Source organism: Camelus ferus, chromosome 14 (genome assembly GCF_009834535.1).
Source record: "Camelus ferus isolate YT-003-E chromosome 14, BCGSAC_Cfer_1.0, whole genome shotgun sequence".
Lineage (NCBI taxonomy): Eukaryota > Metazoa > Chordata > Mammalia > Artiodactyla > Camelidae > Camelus > Camelus ferus.
In genome coordinates this window covers 61858121-61871642 of record NC_045709.1, presented here as the reverse complement: position 1 = coordinate 61871642, position 13522 = coordinate 61858121, and positions in this window count along the sequence as shown.

Genomic DNA, 13522 nt, shown 5'->3' with positions numbered 1-13522 from the left:
ATATATAGCTCTTATTATGTTGAGATATGTTCCCTCTATACCCACTTTGGTGAGAGTTTTTATCATAAATGGATGTTAAATTTTATCAAAATCCTTTTCTTCATCTATTGAGATGATCATGTGGTTTTTGTCCTTCCTCTTGTTGATGTGATGTGTTACGTTGATTGATTTGCATAAGTTGTACCACCTTTGTGTCCCTGGGATGAACCCGACTTGATCATGATGCATCTTTTCTATGTGCTGTTGGATTCTATTTGCTCATATTTTGGTGAGGATTTTTGCATCTATATTCATCAGTGCTATTGGTCTGTAATACTGTTTTTTGGTACTGTCTATGCCTGGTTTTGTTATCAAGGTGATGGTGGCTTCATAGAATGAGTCTGGGAATATTCTCTCCTTTTTAATCTTCTGGAAGACTTTGAGAAGGACAGGTATGTGTTTTTAATTGTATGTTTGGTAGAATTCCCTGGTGAAGCCATCTGGTCCCGGACTTTTATATGTAGGGAGGTTTTTTTTAATGCTAATTCAATTTCATTTCTAGTGATCGGTTTGTTCAATTGGTCAGTTTCTTTTTCATTCAGTCTTCAAGGACTCTGTTACCAGAAAATTGTCCATCTCTTTTAGGTTATCCATTTTGTTTCCATAAAGTTTTTCAAAATATTATCATAAGATATTCTATATTTTGATGTTACTGTAATTTCTCCATTTTCCTTTCTTATTTTGCTTATTTGCCCTCTCTCTTTTTTCTTCATTCTGAGTTTGACCAGAAGTCTGTCGATTAAATTTAGTTTTTTTAAAAAACAGACTTTTCTTTGATTGATTTTTTTTCCTTTTTTTTTTTTTTAATCTCTATTTTATTTATTTCCTCTGTGGTCTGTATTATTACCTTCCTTTTGCTGCCTTTCTTTTTCTTTTTTTTTTTTTTTTTGCTCTTCTTTTTCTAATTCTTTTTGCCAGTGGATTAAATTGTTTATTTTTAGTTTGTTCTTTTTTGAGGAAGGCCAGTATTTTTATAAACTTCCCTCTTAACACTGCCTTTGGTGCATCCCATAAATTTTGTGTGATTGTGCTTTCATTTTCATTTGTCTCACGGTGTTTTGTAATTTGAAATTTGACTTCATCATCGACACCTTGTTTTTTTGAAATAGCATGTTGTTTAATCTCCATGCTTTCCTTTTTTTCTCCATTTTTCTCTATAGTTTATTTCTAGTTTCATGGCATTGTGGTCAGTAAAGATGCTTGAGATAATTTCTATCTTCTTAAAATTTTTGAGGCTTCTTTTGTGCCCAAGTACTTGGTCAATCCTAGAAAATGTTCCATGTGCACTTGAAAAGAATGTATATCCTATTTTTGGGGGGGGTTGTAATGCTCTGAAAATATCCACCAAATATAATTTTTCTATTGTATCATTTAATTTCTCTGTTGCCTTATTTATTTTCTGTCTGGAAGATCTGACTAGTGATGTTAATGCAGTGTTAAAATCTCTGACAATGATTGCCTCCCATCAATTTCCCCCTTTATCTCTGTTAGCAGTTTTTTGATGTACTTAGGTGCTCCTATATTGGGTGCATATATATTAATAAGTGTAATATCCTCATCTTGTATTACTCCTTTAATCATTATAAAATGTACTTTTTAATCTTTATGACCTTTGTTTTAAAGTCTATTTTGTCTGAAATCAGTACTGTTACACCTGCTTTATTGGATTTTCCATTTGTATGGAATTTCCTTTTCTGTCCTTGCACTCTCAATCTATATATGTCCTTCTCACTAAAGTGGATCTGTTGTATGCAGCGTTTTGAAGTTTCTTGCTTTAGTATCCAGGCTGCCACTGTATGTCTTTGATTGAAGTATTTAGTCTATTAACATTTACAGTAATTAATGATAGCTGTGTGTTTATTGCCATTTTGAACTTATTTTTGTAATTGATTTGTTATTTTCTCTTTGTTTTTCCTTTTGTTGTTTAGTAAATTTCCTTTGTATTATCTTGTGTTTTATTTCTTTTTTTTTTTTTTTTTTGACTCATTGGTAAGTCTTTGGCTTGTGGTTACCCTTCTTTTGTAATTCTATTAACCCATTTCTATAACTGTTTGTATTGAACAGATAGTAATATAATCTCAAACTCATCCTACCAAGAAAAAATTTAAAAAAAATCTATGTTTTTTGCTTCCCCCTCCCACTCTTAATGATTTAGATGTCTTCTTTTACAAATTTTGTGTTTATTCTTTTTGTAATTCATGGTAATTATCACCTTTCCCTTTATGAGTTTCTCATTTTTGTGGCATCTTGTTTCTTTTCTATTTAGAGTAGACATTTCAATATTTTGTAAGAATGGGTTTAATGTTGCTAAACTCTTCCAGATTTTGCTTGTCTGTGAAATTATTTATCTGTCCTTCTTTTCTAAAATTTAGCTTTGATAGATAAATTATGCTTAGCTGTATCTATTTATTCATTCACAACTTGAATATATTTTGCCCCTCCCTTGGGTCTGTAGTGTTTCTGTAGAGATATTGTCTGTAGAGAGCCTTATGGGGGCTCCCTTGTAACTCACTCTTTGTTTTTCTCTTGCTGCTTTATGATAATTTCTTTATCCTTGACTCTGGCCATCTTGATTATGATATGTCTTTCTGTGTGTCGGTTTGGGTTCTTCCTGTTTGGGACCATCTGAGCCTCCTTTACTTGGATATCTGATTCCTTCTAAATGTTTGGGAAGTTTTCAGTCATGATTTCTTCAAATACCTTTTCAAACCCCTTTGTTCTTTCTTCCTCTTCTGGAACCCCTATTTGCATAGATTGGGAAGATTTATATTATCCCATATGTCCCTTATATTGTTTTCTTTTTTTGTTTGTTTGTTTTCCTGTCAGCTGTTCTGATTGGGTGCTTTCTGTTGTCCTGCCTTCTCAGTCACTTACTTATTCATTCCTGTGCATTATCTATCCTGCTTTGTATAACCTTTAAATCAGCTATCATCTCAGCAAATAAGTTTACCAATTTTTCTTGGCTCTTCTTTATAGCTTCAATTTCATTTTTGACATATTTTATATCTCTAAACACTATTTCTTTTAATTGCTTCAATACTGTGTTCAATCCTTTTTTGAAATCTTGATCTAGTAGGCCAGCAATATTTATTTCATTGATCGTTCTTTCAGAGGATTTCTCTTGCGCTTTTAATTGGGGGCTGTTTCTCTGCTTCTTCATCTTTCTCATTATCTCTCTGGCACTGTAGCTAATGAAGGATCAGTTATCTATTGTGGTCCTTAAGAAGTTTATTTGTTTATCTATCTAAAGCCTATGCAAGTATATATCTCAAGAAAAAAGAGAGAGAGAATTTTAAAGAAGTGAGAAAAAAATTTAAAACAGTGTATAATCAATAATAGAATAGCAAGTTGAAGAAGAATTACAATCAAGTTGAGCTTTGTTTCAAAAACATTAAAAGAAAGCAGAAAAGAATAAAAAACAATGTTTGAGTCTTGCACATAATCAATAACAGAGATCAAAACCAAGAGAAATAGAAATGAAATGAAGTATATTTTTAAAAATAATAATAATAAAAATATTTTAAAGGAAATATTTAAAATATTAAACCTGGAGACATATACAATTACTTAAAAAACAAAAATTAAAAAGGTAATAGAAAATAGAACAGATAAATAAGATAAAATAAAAAGTGATAATTTTAAAAGGCAGAAAAATTTTGAAAACCGTGTATAATCAATAATAGAAGAATAATTTGAAGCAGAATAGCAATCAATGAGATGTGTTTTAAAACCTTAAAAAAAAAGTAAAAAAGAGCAAAAATATTTGAAACCTGTGTATAATCAATACCAGGAGATCAAACCCAAGAGAAATAAAATTCAATGAGGTGGATTTTTTTTAAAAATATTAATAATAAAATTATTTTAAAAGAAAAATTTAAAAGGGATTAAAACTGGATTCTTATACAACTGTTTAAAAAGTAAAATTACAAAGGTAATAGAAAATAGATTAGATAAAAAGATAAAAATTTAGGGGAGGATATGTTCTCGTGGAGACTGTGCACTGTTCATGATTTTATCAAGGGTTCTTTGTCTTCACCCTGTTTCACAAACTCAGCTATCTTCTTCTAGAGACCCTCCATTGGCACCCCTCATCTTGCTGCCTCTAGTGCCTATAGGCAAGAAGATTGTGTCCCCTGCCAACACTGCAGTCAGTTGCCGTGCTCTTACACGGTAGTCAGGTGGGTCACTCTCCCTCCCAATGCTGAGGTCAGATGCTGTGCTCATGTAAGGTATGCAGGTGGATCGCACCCCTTCCCAGCACTGTAGTCAAGTGCTGCACTCCTGCCAGGAAGGTAAGTGGCCACCCACCCTTTCCAGTGCTGGTCACTCCTCTGCTCTGTGAAGCTGCCTGCTCCAACCTCGGTCTGCACTCCATAGGTGGGCTCGGAGAAAATGGTGTCACAGCCCCACCCCTGCTGTATGCCAAAACTCAGCTCCTTGTTTGTCTTGGTGGTGAGAGTTCTCAGAGGTGCCAGGGCTGAAAAATCCTATCTGCCTCAGGCTGTAAACAAATCTCACTTTTGCCTTTCAGGCTGCTAAGACTTTAGATGTGGTTTCAGGTTTTGAAATGACCCTGCCTGGGTGCTAAGTGCCAGAGTATATGGTGGCTTTGGCTGAGCTCCGCCTCTCTTCTCCTGAAACCCTTTGGCAGGTTTTCAGAGATGGAGGTATGACACTCTTCCCCTCAGGGCACATCATCTGTGTTGTTTTATGTAGGGTCCTGTTTGTTTTGCCCTTTGTACCCACTCACCCATGGCATGTAGTACCCTGCAGTCCCCCGGGATTGCCTCAGTGCAACTGCCCCAGTCCTCTGGCTAGGGCAGCTTGCCCCATCCCCCACCTGCCACTTTGCGTCTAGTGCTGGGAGTTGCAGAGACATTCTATGCCCATTTAACTTAGTTCTGTCAGTGAAGGGGTTCTCTGTACAGATCTGAGCTTCAGAGATTCCCCCTCCATCCCACTGAGCTCTCCATTGGAGAGGGGGAGATTCAGCAAATGAGTACTATTCCTCCTTTGTTTGTCCTTCTCTGGGGGCCGATCCTGCACTGTTTTGCTTTTTCTTCTTTCTTTTTTTCCTTTTCTCCTATCAGATTTGTGGCATCTTTGTTTTTAAAAGAGGGTGGTGTTCTGTCAGAGTTCAGCAGGTGTTCTGGTTGGCTAGGTGGGTCCGTGGATTTGATTTTTGGTGTATTTGTGGGTGAGGGTGAGCTACAAGCATCCTTCTACTACGCCATCTTGGTCCACTCTCACAATTTATTTACACCACTGAGGTACACGAATTTTTTCCAGACATTGGTTATTGTAAGTAGTGCTGCAATGAACATAGGAGTGCCCGTATATTTTCCTGTTATTGTTTTCATTTTCTTTGGATAAATACCCAGAAGCAGAAATACTGGATCACATGGTGGCTCTATTTTTAATTTTTTGAGGAACCTCCAACTGTTTTCCATAGTGACTGCACCAATTTCCATTCCCTAATAAAGTTTACAAGGAATCCTTTTCTCCCACAGACAACCAATTCTTGTATCTTCCTTTCTCTTTTATAATAACCAGTCTAATGGGAGCGAAGTGATATCTTATTGTGGTTTTGCATTGAATTTCACTCATGATTAATAATGCACACCATCTTTTCATGTGCCTATCAGCCATCTGTATGTCTTCTTCGGCAAACTGACACTATAGATCTTTTGTCCATTGTTAAATTGAACTGTTTAATTTTTTGCTATTGAGTTCCATGGGTTTTTTGCATATTTTGAATATTTATCCTTACTAGATATGTGAGTTGAAACTATTTTCTCCCATTCATTTTGTAGCTTTCCTTTTTATTTTCTTGTTACTTTGGCTATACAAAAGCTTTTTAATTTGATGTAGTTTCAAGTGTTTATTTTTTTCCTTGTTTTTATTTTTGGTATCAGATTTAAAAAGTCATTGCAGGGACCTTTGTCAAGAAAATTATTGCCTACATTTCCTTCTAGGGGTTTTATGTTTCCAGGGATTTAATTCATTTTGAGTAATTTGTTTTGTGTGTGTGTATGATGTAAGATAGTGGTGACTTCATTTTCTTCATGTGGCTGTGCAATTTTCCCAACACATTTTATTGAAGAAACTGTTCTTTATTGTATAATCTTGGCTCCTTTATCATATTTAAATAGAATATATATGCACAGGTCTATTTCTGGGTTCTGTATTCCATTTTATTGATCTATGTGTCTGTTTTTATGCCAACAGAATACTGTTTTGAATACTATAACTTTTCAGTAGAATTTGAAACCAAGGAACATGATGACTCCAGATTTGTTCTTTTGCAAATTTGCTTTGGCTATTTGGGGTCTTTTGTGGTTCTATACATATTGTAGAATTGCTTGTCCTATTTTGGTGAAAAAAATGCCTTTGGTGTTTTCATTGGTATTAGGAATTGATTGGAATCTGTAGATTGCTTTGTGTAGTATGTACATTTTAACAATATTAGTTATTCCAATCCAAGAGCATAGAATCTTTCTACTTATTTGTGTCTTTTTCAATTTCTTTCCTTAATGCCTTACAGTTTTTGACTCACAGGACTTTCACTTACTTAGTTAACTTTATTTCAAGATTTTTTAATCTTTGTGATGCAATTGTAATGGGGTTTTGTTAATTTTTCTGATAATTTGTTCCTAGAGGATAGAAATGCAACAGATTTGGATGAATGAATTTTGTATCCTACAAAATTATTGAATTTTCTTATTAATACTGACACTTATTTGATGGAGTCTTCAAGTTTTTTTATATATAATATTATGTCATCTCCAAATAATGATAGGTTTACTTCTTCCTTTCCAATCTGAATGTGCTTTCTTTTTCTTGCTTAGTTTCTGTGTCTAGGGCATCAAATACTATTTTGAATAAAAGTGGTGAGATTGGACATCCTGGTCTTGTTTCTAATCACAGAGGAAATTATTTCAGCTTTTCACCATTTAGTAGAATGCTATCTGTGGGCTTGCATATAGCTTGTATTTTGTGGAGGTACATTCCTTTTTTACTCACTTCTTTGAGAGTTTTATCATAAATAGATGTTAAATTTTGTCAAATGGTTTCTCCGCCATCTACTGAAATGATCACATGATGATTATTCTTCATTTTGTTAATGTGATGTATCACACTGACTGATTTGTGAATGTTGAACCATTCTTGAATCTCTGAAATGAATCCTAATTGATTTTGGTATATGATATATTTAATGTACTGTTGGATTAAGTTTGATAATATTTGTTGAGGATTTTTGTATCTATGTTTAACAGGAATTTTAAAATTGGCTTGCAATTTCTTTTTATCTTTCTTTCTTCCTTTCCTTTCTTTTCTTTTCTTTTTTTTTTTTTTAAAGAGTCCTTTTCTGTTTTTTGAATCAGGTAGGGTGATGCTGGCCTTGTAAAATAATTTTGGAAGAGATCCCCTGTCTTCTATTTTTTGGAAGAATTTGATAAGGATTTGTACTAATTCTTCTTTGGATATTCAGTAGAATTACCTGTGAGACCATCTGGTCGTGGAATTCTCTTTGTTAGGATGTTTTTCATTACTGTATTAATCTCCCTACTAGTAATTGGTCTGTTATATAAATATATTTAAAATGTCTTCATGATTCAATCATGTTAGATTGTATGTATTTAGTAATTTATCTATTTATTCAGGGTTATCCATTTTGTTGATGTATAATTACTTATAGCCATCTGTTAAAATGCTTTGTGCTTCTGTAGTATTAGTTGTAATATCTCCTCTTTCATTTCTGATTTTATTTGTTTGTGTCTTCTCTCTCTTTTTTCCTTTGTGAGTCTAGGTTTGTCTATTTTGTTTATCTTTTCAAAGAACAAGCTCTTACATTTAATTATCTTTTCTAGTCTTTTTTTTTTTTTTCCTATTCTAATTTGTCATTTTTTCTTCTACTGACTTTGGACTTAATTTGTTTTTGTTTTTGATTTTTTCCAGCTTCTTGAGGTGTAAAGTTAAGTTGTTTGAGATATTTCTTGTTTCTTGAGGTATGCATTTATTGCTATAAACTTCCTTCTTAAAATTGCTTTTGCTGTATTCCATAAATTTAAGAATATTTCCTTTTACATTTATCTCAAGGTTACTTTTTATCTTGACCCATTGGATGCTCAGTGCCTTGTTGTTTAATCTCCATATCTTTGTGAATTTTTCACCTTTCTTCATAAATTTGATTTTTAATTTCATACCACATTTGTGTCAGCAAAGATTATTAAGCCTTGTTTTGTGACCTTACATATGATTCATTCTGGAGGATGTTCCATGAGTACTTGTTAAGAATGTGTGCAGATATGATTCATTTTACAGTGAGTCACTTATTGCACTTTGCAGATATTATATTTTTAATTGAAGGTTTGTATCAAGCAAATGACCTTTTCTAACAGTATTTGTTCACTTTGTGTCTTTGCATCACATTTTGGTAACTGTCATTATATTTCAAAATTTTTAAAATAATTATTATATTTGTTATTGTGACCCATGGGAAGTGACCTTTAATTTACTTTGGCACTTATTTTTACTTTGGTATTTTTAGCAATAAAATATTTTTAAATTAATTTATGTACTTTTTCATTTAAGGCATTATGCTATTGCAAACTTGATAGACTACATTACAGTATAAACATAAATTTTATATGCACTAGGAAATCACATATTTTATTGGACTAGCTTTTAGATGGAATGCTCAGTGTATTTGTTAAGTATACCTAATCTAACATGTTGCTTAAGGCCAATATTTCCTTTTTGCTTTTCTTTCTGAATGTTTTGTCTATTGACATAAATAAATATTATAACTCCCTTTTGCTATTATATTGTTTATTTCTCTTGTGGGTCTTTTGATATTTGATTTATATATTTTGATGCTCCTATATTGTGTGCATAAAAATTTACAAATGCTAATCCTCTTGTTGGCTTGACCCTTTTATCATTGTGTAACATCCTTCATTTACTCTTTTTGTTTTAAAGTCAAATTTGTCTAAGTACATCTACCCCAGCATTCTTGTGATTTCCATTTGTATGAAATAGCTTTTTCCCATCCTTTCAGTTTCAGTAGTGTGTTTCCTTACATCTAAAATGAGTTTCTTGTAAGTTGTATATAGATAAATACTGTTTTTAATCCAGCCAGCCACTCTATGTCTTCTGATTGAAAATGTTAGTCTATTTATATTTAAAGTAATTATTGATACATATGTATTTATTACCATTTAGTTCATAGGTTTCTGGCTTTTATTAAAACATTTTTATTGATTTATAATAATTTTACAGCATTGTGTCAAATTCCAGTGTAGAGCACAATTTTTCAATTATACATGAACATATTTATTAATTGTCACATTTTTTCTCTATAAACTACAATAATATCTTGTATATATTTCCCTGTGCTCTGCAGTATAATCTTGTTTATCTATTCTACAATTTTGAAATCTCAGTCTATCCCTTCCCACCCTCTGCCCCCTTGGCAACCACAAGTTTGTATTCTATGTCTATGAGTCTGTTTCTGTTTTGTATTTATGTTTTGTTTGTTTGTTTTTTTATTCCACATATGAGCGATCTCATATGGTATTGTTCTTTCTCTTTCTGGCTTACTTCACTTAGAATGACATTCTCCAGGAGCATCCATGTTGCTGCAAATGACATTATGTTGTCACTTTTTATGGCTGAATGGTATTCCATTGTATAAATATACCACATCTTCAAAATGACACCTGCACCCCAATGTTCATAGCAGCTCTATTTACAATAGCCAAGATATGGAAACAGACTAAATGTCCATTAACAGATTATTGGATAAAGAAGATGTAGTTTTCTGGCTTTTTTGTAGTTCAACTCTATACCTTTCTTCGATTGTTCTTTTATATTGTGTTTTGATAATTTTCATTACTGTTATGCTTATATTCCTTTCTCTTTCTCTTCTCAGTATTTATTGTAGGTTTAACTTTGTGGTTACCATTAAGCTTAAATATAACAACTTGAATCTGTAACAATATATTTTAAATGGATAAAAATTGCTTTTTATTTTTTTTGGAGTCTGTTGCCTATAAATTGTATGGTTGCTTTCTCATTTTTAAAATAATATAGCTATATTTAGAAGCAAATGTCAATAGTCTTTCTGAAAAATGATGCTGGTACAACTAGATATTCAAATGTACAAAACATTAATCTCACACTATATAAAGAAGTTAATTAAAACATAACAAAAGCTTAAATATATAAGCTAAAGTATAAATCTCATAGACAAAAAATTGGACATGATTCTTTGTGACCTTGGATTAAGAAGTGGTTTCTCAGATATAATTCCAAAACACAAGCAACAAAAGAAAAAAGTAATAAACTGGACTTCAAAATTAAAAATTTTATGTGCTTCAAAAGACATATCAAGAAATTGAATAGGTAGAGGAGGGGCCAAGATGGTGGACTAGAAGGATGCTGTAGCTCACCCTCTCTCACAAATACACCAAAACTTACATCCATGGAAAAACCCAGCCAACCAGATCACATGCTTAACTCTGACAGAACTTCACCCTCTACAAAAGACAAAGATGCCATGAATCTGGTAGGAGAAAAGGAAAAAAGAAAGAAGAAAAAACAAAACAGTATGAGACTGGTCCCACAGGGAAGGAGAGGTGAAGGAGGACTAGTGCTCATTTTCTGAATCTCCCCCTCTCCAATGGAGAGGTCAGCAGGATGGTGGGGGTGTCTCCAAGGCTCAGGCCTGTATGGAGAACCCCTTGACTGACAGAACTAAGTTAAATGAACATAGAAGTTCTCTCCAACCCAAAGCCTTACAGGCAAAGTAGCAGGTGGGGAATGCGACAGGCTGCCTGAGCCAGGCAGAGGACTGATGTAGTTGCACTGAGGCAACCCAGGGGGACTGAAGAGTACTGTGTGCCACAGATGAGTGGGTACACAGGGCAAAACAACCTTGACCCTACACAAAAGAACACAGCTGATGTGCCCTGGAGGGAAGGGTGCCATACCTTCATCTCTGAAAATCTGCTGAAGGGTTTTGGGAGAAGAGAGGTGGGGCTAAGCCACAGCCACCATATCCTCTGGCGCTTAGCACCCAGGCAGGGGTGGGGTCAAAACCTGAATCCATATCTAAAACCTTAGCAGCCTCAAAGGCCAGATGGAGACTTGTTTACAACCTGAGGCAGATAGGATCTTTCTGCTCTGGTACCTAAGAGAACTCTTGCTGCCAAAACAAACAAGGAGCTGAATTTTGGCATGGAACAGTGGTGGGGCTCTTTACTGTCTTTTACAAGCCTATGGAATATGGACCCAAGGCAGAATGCACAGCTGCAGACAGCAGGGGAGCAACTGGCACTAGGTGAGTGTGGGAGGCCACTTATCCTCCTGGCATGAATGCAGCACATAACCTCAGTGTTGGGAGGGGGTGTAACCCCTCTGTGTACCTTGTAAGAATGCAGCAATTGACCATGGCATCAGGAGGGGTTAGTGACACGCCCTCCACCATGTAAGTGGGTACCACCTGACTGCAGCATTGGGAGGAAGCACAATCTGCTTTCCCACAGGCTCTGGGAACAGCACAGATGAGGGACACCAATGGAGGGCCTCTGGAAGCAGCAAGCTGAGTTCACAAAACAAGGCAAAATCATAAAGACCTCTTGATAAAATCATTAAGAGCACACAGTCTACATAAGAACACATCCCCCTTTTTTAATCTTTTTTTATCTGCTCTATTTTCTATAATCTTTTTAATTTTTACTTTTTGAACAATTGTATATGTATACAATTTTAATCCCTCACAAGTTTTCTTTTTTAAATATTTTTATTGTTATTATTTTTTAAATCGACCTCAATTCATTTTCATTTGGCTTGGCTTGATCTGTTTGAAATATTGTTTTTTGTTCTTTTTTACTTTTAAGTTTTTAAAAGACATCTGAATTCGATTGCTATTCTGATTCAATTTGTTCTTCTATTGTTGATTATAGACTGTTTTGAAACGTTTTTCCTCCTTTATTTTAAAATTCTTTTTTCTTCTTTTAAGTTTTATACTTGCATAGGTGTTAGTTGGTTAAGTAATTAAACTCCTTAAGGACCACAATAGATAACTAATACTCCATAAACCACAGTGCCAGGGAGATATGAGTAAAATGAATTAGCAGAAGAATCACTCCCAATTAAAAGAGCAAGAGAAATTCCCTGAATGATCAATGTAATAGATATTGATGGCCTACTAGATCAAGATTTCAAAAAGGGAGAGGTCAAAGTACTGAAGGAACCAAAAGACATAGTATTTAGAGATATAAAATTTGTCAAAAATGAAATTGAACCTATAAAGAAGAGCAAAATATTATTTATGTACTCATTTACTGAGATGAGAGCTGATCTAAAGGGTAAACAAAGCAGGCATGATAATGCAGAGGAATTAATAAGTGACCTAGAAGACAGGACAATGGAAAGCAACAATCAGAACAGCTGATAGAAAAACAAATAAAAGTCAATGGAAACAATACATGGGACCTATGAGATAATATAAAGCTTGCCACTCTATGCATAATAGAGGTTCTAAAAGGGGAAGAAATAACAAAGGGGATTGCAAAGGTATTTGAAGAAACCATGAATGAAAATTTCCCAAACCTAAAGAAATCAGATATACAAGAACAGGAAGTTCAGAGGGTCCCAAACAGGAAGAACCAAAACAGACCTACACTAAGACATGTCATAATCAAGATGGCCAGAGTCAAGGATAAAGAAATTATTCAAAGAGTGAGATACAAGGGAACCCCGACAAGGCTCTCAGCTGACTTCTGTACATAAACACTACAGGCCAGAAGGGAGGGCTAAGATATATTCAATCCTTGAATAAAAAAAAAATATTCAGTCTAGAAAACTTTATGCAGTAAGGTTAATTTTTACAATAGAAAGAGAGATAAAAAATTTCACAGACAAGCAAAAACTGTAAGAGTTTAGAAACACTAAACCCATGCTTAAAGATATATTGACAGGGCTCTTCTAAATAGAAAAGAAGCAGGATACTACAAAAATGAGAAACTCATAATGTGAAAGGAAATAGCTACCATGAATTACATACAGAAGAAACACAATTTTAAAAGAAGACATCTAAATCATTAAGAATGGGAGGGGGAAGCAAAAAAAAAAATACAGAGTTTTTTTTTTTTAAATTTTGTTCTCGGTAGGATGAGTTTGAGATTATATTACTACCTATTCAATACAAGCAGTTATTGTAATGGGTTAATAGAATTACAAAAACGGATAACCACAAGCCAAAAACTTACAAGTGAGTCACAATTACAAAATAAAATCCAAGATAATCAAAGCAAATTTACCAAACCACAAAAGGAGGAACAAAGTAATAAAGAGGAAATACCCCATGAACTCCAAAAGTAAGTTCAATATAACAATAAACACACATCTATCATTAATTACTGTAAATGTTAATGGACTAAATGCTCCAATCAAAAAACATAGAGTGGCAAACTGG